The sequence below is a fragment of the Triticum aestivum genome, chromosome 3B, assembly GCF_018294505.1.
Source record: "Triticum aestivum cultivar Chinese Spring chromosome 3B, IWGSC CS RefSeq v2.1, whole genome shotgun sequence".
NCBI classification, from domain to species: Eukaryota; Viridiplantae; Streptophyta; class Magnoliopsida; order Poales; family Poaceae; genus Triticum; species Triticum aestivum.
The window spans coordinates 231,801,109-231,806,636 of NC_057801.1; positions in this window are offsets into that span (position 1 = coordinate 231,801,109).

Here is a 5,528-nt window from a genome sequence, read left to right on the forward strand (position 1 = left end):
TCAAGCCGAAAGGGCCAATCAAGAAATCTTGAGAGATATAAAACCTCGGCTTATGAACCCTTTGTAGAACACGCCGGGTTGTTTGGTTGAGGAGTTGCTCTCAGTGCTTTGGAGTATCAATACTACCCCCAACAGATCTACGGATTATACGCCCTTCTTCATGGTTTACGGAGCAGAGGTAGTTGTTCCCAGTGAAATCCGTCACGACTCGCCCCATGGGGTGGCTTCTGTTGAAGATGATAATGAAAAAGAATGTCAAGATGCTCTTGATTTGTTGGATGAAGAGCGTGACCTTGCGGCGGCTTGTTTGGCGATAGATTAGCAAGATCTGCATCGCTATCATCGCCGCCGGGTTAAAACTCCAACCTTTCAAGAAGGCGATTTGGTGATCCGGCTCATCCAAGATCAAACAGACATGCACAAATTATCCCCACCTTGAAAGGGCCCTTTGTGGTCAGCAAACACATGGAAAATGGGTCGTACTACCTCATTGATATCCGAGACCACAAGATTTCACGCACATCAGAGGAGGAGACCCGCTGGCCTTGGAACATTGCTCATCTTCGGCCTTATTACACTTGAGCCACTGGCTCTTGTGTTGTACATATTTTCGTCGATGTATATATTATGATCAAGTATAATAAAGCCGGCATCCCGTATAATTCAGGGCCTCTGTCATTTCATTTCTGAGTATCTAAGTCTTTATTGTCAGTTCATAAGTACACTTGGGGGCTTCCTGCTCATTGAGTATAGTTGTGACTACCCTCTTGATCTGGCTTGCACGCCTTGTTAAAAATTACATGGGGCCTTCCTGCTCATTGAGCATAGCTATGACTACCCCATTGATCCGGCTTATACGCCTTGTTGCAAATTACTTGGGGGCTTATTGCCCAAGTTAAAGGTTACCAAAGAGAACTTGCTGCAGTGCACAGTTCAAACATATGTATCCTTCCTTGAGGGCTCGCTACACATCACTTGGGGGCTCCCTATTCAATGAACATAGCTTTATTTACACTTTTGATTGGATTGTATGCCATGTGTAAACACCAAATTATGGTTTATCCTGCCTTGTATGTCTGCCATTCCGCCTAGGTAATCCTGGAATGACCCGCCGTACTCTTGACAGTCAATCTTATAAAGACCCTGAACTTGTCTAAAGTTAAAACGGCGGTTGGTCATGTGAGGCCCGGCTTATAGGTTTGAATGAAGGATTAACTCAGTGGCTGTGCGACCCATGAACAACACTTGATGTTGAGGCTTGGCTGCCTATGAAAGCCTTGTTTTTTCTTATTTGTTATTTCCTCTAAACATTGTTTGGGTTTATATCCTTGTACCATATTGACATATGGTTGAAAATGATGCACGCCATGTAGCCTTAATCATTATGGCTCATATTTGAGCACATTTGGGGTTTTGATAACCCGTTCTGGCTTTGGACGTTAAGTCGCCAGTATACTTGGATTGTGCACTTGGAGTTATGCACTCTAAGTCTTTGGGCTATCATCTTCACCGGATATGGCGATGTAAGCGGACAGTGTGAACCAATTTCACAGGTATGTTTTACTTGTTATATGAATATGCGAGGTTTTGATAACCTGCCCTGGTTATAGACTTTAATGTCACCAGATAACGTTTTGTTGGGCATATGCTATTTCTTATGTGTGCAGGAACATTGGAAAATAGTATAATCTTCCTTGCCAATTTATCAAAGGCACACTGAAAATGCATCAGTAGTTTGAAGCTTAAAACATGCGCGATGGCATGGCAGATCATGGTTTTCAAACTAGCCTATTACAAGGCTCTCCAAGGCCCAAGTTGATTAAATTGTTATTCAAAAGAAAGCACTAAGTTGCAGTTTGAGAGCCACTCCCTTGGGTCAGTTGTTCTGGGCTTGGTGTGTTGAAGACTCCAGGTCATCTTGCACCGGTTCTTTTTCTTCTTCTTCTTCACCCATTGGCTGGAAGTCAGATGTGGCCCAGTTGATCCCAATCAAAGCTCTAAATACATCTTCATCATCTATAAGGCTCGACGGATCAATATCAGGAGCGAAGGTGTGCTTATGTGTTGGCGGGATGAGGTCCATGGCCGCATGAACTGGCGCTGCTAGTCTCAATTTCTCATTTGTATAAGCCCCCTGATATTTTGACAAGTCACTCCTCTGCTAGCTTGCTTTCCAAAGGGCGCATTTCTCTTGGTGAAATCGGTATCTTCGAAGGGAGACTCGTCTTCTTTCAAGCTTGGGCAGCTGGTGGCTAATTCTTCCTGGTCAAGTTTTGCTTGCCATGCCTTTGCCTGGCTCAGCACGGTGATGGCACCGGATCTGGCGGCTCATAGCCTCAGTTCTACAACTCTTTGTGGTAGCACAAACAGCTTTTCCAACACTTCCTTGATGAGTGAAGGTGGTTGCTTCTTATGTGAGACAACAGAAATAGCCTATTGAGCGCCGGTGTACAACTGCTCCGCAGGGTTATATGTAGCTTTAAGCTTTACGCGCATGTCTTGACCCAGCGTGGAACATCTGGATCCTGCATCAGCAAAGATATTGATAAGCCGGCTAATGATCGTTGTGCATTGGTGGTGAAAGATTGAAGTACAACATTACTTACCAAAGATGGCGGTTGTCATGCTATTAATCTGATGCTTCAAGCCAGATAGCTCGTCAGTCATCGGCTTAAGAGTAGCCTCAGCATCTTCAGCTCTTTTCAATAGAGCCGCCTTCTCTGTATCCCAGTTGTTCCTCTCGGTGTTGAAGTATCTTTTCAGCTTTTCAGTCTCTTCTAAGGCAGTTTTCAGCTCTGACTTGGCCTTTGAGCTCTCTGATTGTTGGGACTTAATTAATGTTTTGCCGCGGATTAGTGACTTGGGATTCTTTCATATTTAATTCAGCCTGCAATATAGAAAAACAGGCCGCATTATAATCATATCATTTGAAGTCCCAAGCATAATACATGTATTTTACTTGGCACTTGGGGGAAAATGCATGTTGCTCTTTTTCAAGATAATACTTTAATGACCCGGCTAGTTTTCTTCAACTACAGCCGGTCCATGGGGGCTACATATGTGGATTTGATCATAAGTATGGTGATAAGTCCCAGCTTAGCTATGCAGCTTAAGTCGGCCCTTGGGGGCTACATATGTGGATTTGAGCACTACACTTTGAAGTCCCAGCTTAACCTTCCAGTTTAAGCCAGTCCTTGGGGACTACCTATTTTGATTCAGCAGCTACAAATTGCTACGGCATAGCTACAAGATCAAAGAGGTTATCTAAGTTTAGAGGATATTGAATTCTTTCATGTTCAGTAGACTTGGCGGCTTACAGTTATATATGTATGAGAGGAGTTTTTCAGTGTTTACCTCAAAAGCGCTCCTTTATCAGATTGACTAAGCTGGCTTCAAAGTCACGGCAAGTATGAAGGTGGTTTAGACAACCCGCGTGAATCTCATGAGTGTTGAACTGGGCATAACTCTCCAAGTCCAGCTTCCACTTGCCCTTTTCATCAGCTGAAAGTTCTTTTTTGGCACTATGTTTTTCTAAGACTGCGGGGTTGCCTGACTCTACATAACCAGTCCCGGTGAAGAGAACATCTTCAGCTTCTTTTTCGGTAGGCTTAATTGGACCTGGCGGCTTAGCATTAGCCGGATTGACATCCACGGAGTCCATTATGACATTGTGCTCTTCTGGTGGTGGATCATCAATAGCTGCTTCAGAGGTTTGATGCAAAGATTCAGACATTGTTTGCTTCTTCGGGTCAGCGGCCTTAGGATCTTCGATAGTGTTGGTGTCTTCGCCCGGCTTACTTATATTCGCCTTCTTGCTTAGCTTGGCTTTACCGCTGGCAATAAGACATAAAGATATTAGCATGATAATTTACAAAAGGTTTAAAAGCAAAGAAATTTAATATTCTCACCCAGGGGCGACTTTGAAAAGGGGGGTCTGAGTCGCAGTAGAGTCACCAGATGAGGAGTGAGAAGTGCATGTCGGTGTTCTGGGAATGGAGATCCCCAGACTTGCGTGCCTGCGGCCTGCAGCGTGGCTCACCAGTGGCCCAGTACGGCCAGTCTTCATCAACCCAAGTTCAAGACCCTTGCGAGGGGCCAAGGCTCGCGGGGTGGATGACACAAGGCCTCCTTAGGGGCGGCCTCATCATGCAGGCTCGCGAGGAGGCGGAGAGAACGAGGCAAGGGGTGCCTCGCGAGGTGCTCATGACGCAAGCCATGACGATCAAGACCAGGCGGGCGCCAGGAGGGCACCAGTCTGCGCAGTTTCCTCGTTTCCTCTTTGGTGCAAAGGGGGCAAGCGCAGGCGCGGAGTACCGAGGCATCAAGAAAAGGTTTCCATATTGGTGCAACGAGACCAAGACTAGCAGAGCGGCAGGACGGAGGTCACTGTGGAGCTCAAGACGGCGTCATCACCAGTGCCTTTGGCAGCCGAAGACCACCTTTAGTAAGGATATCTTGTACTAGCTGTCCCCTTTCAAAATGGCCGTTGTTGGATCCCTTCCCTCTCACTATTTGGGAAGAGGACCAGGGCCTCTATAAATAGAGATAGCCACCGCAGTAGGAGGGGATCGGATCCTTCCCCAAGTAGAACACCGCACCAGCTCAAGAACACCCCTCGCAAGGCTGTTCTTCCTCTATACTATTCATCATCAAGCCAAGAGGCAATCCACCACCACACACAGGAGTAGGGTATTAAACCACAACGGTGGCCCGAACCTGTATGAATCTTGTGTCTCTTGTGTTGTTCATCGTGCTAGCCTAGATCTGCGGCGAGGTTTTGGGGCGTGTATCGGTAGGGAGAAGATCTCCGTGCACACTCTAGAGTTCAAACCTTAAGGGTTTTGCCGGAACCCGATTGTCACAGCCCTAGAATATTGTTTGTAAATAGTTGCATCTTCATCCAGGCATCATATTTAAATTTCTGAAACATGAGTTGAGGATTGTTGAAGCCTCAAAACTTTAATTAAAAGCAGGGCAAAAGAACCCTGGAAATTGCATTCAGTGTTTCCAAAACGGCCTTAATAATGTTGGTTATATTTGGCAAAGGTTCTTGCACCAAACCAAAAATAATGAGCATTTTGAGGAATATTTTGGGCACTGAATTTAAATCATTATTTAATTTGCATTTGGAATTATATTCATAACTTGTATAGAATATATTTCCAAATACCCTGAAACATTTTATGTGCTTTTGGAAAAGTCCATTAAGCAACATAAAAATATTCAGAGGAGTTTCTGGCATTGTTTGAATTATTTTAAAATTCAAACAGTGGCAAAACAAATTTAACAAAATAAAACAGAACAGAAATAAAAGAACAGAAACTTACCTGGGCTTACCTGGCGCCCACTTACCTGGCCCAGCACGGCCCAGCCCATCTCCACCCTCCCCCCCTGTCGTCTTCCTCTGCTAGTAGGCAGAGGCGAGGCGTGGCGCGCGCCCGAGAGGCCTCGGCCACCTCCTGCTTCCCCTGGCCACCTCCTGCTTCCTCCTCGACGCCCCGGTGACGCCACGCGCCTCCCCGACCCCC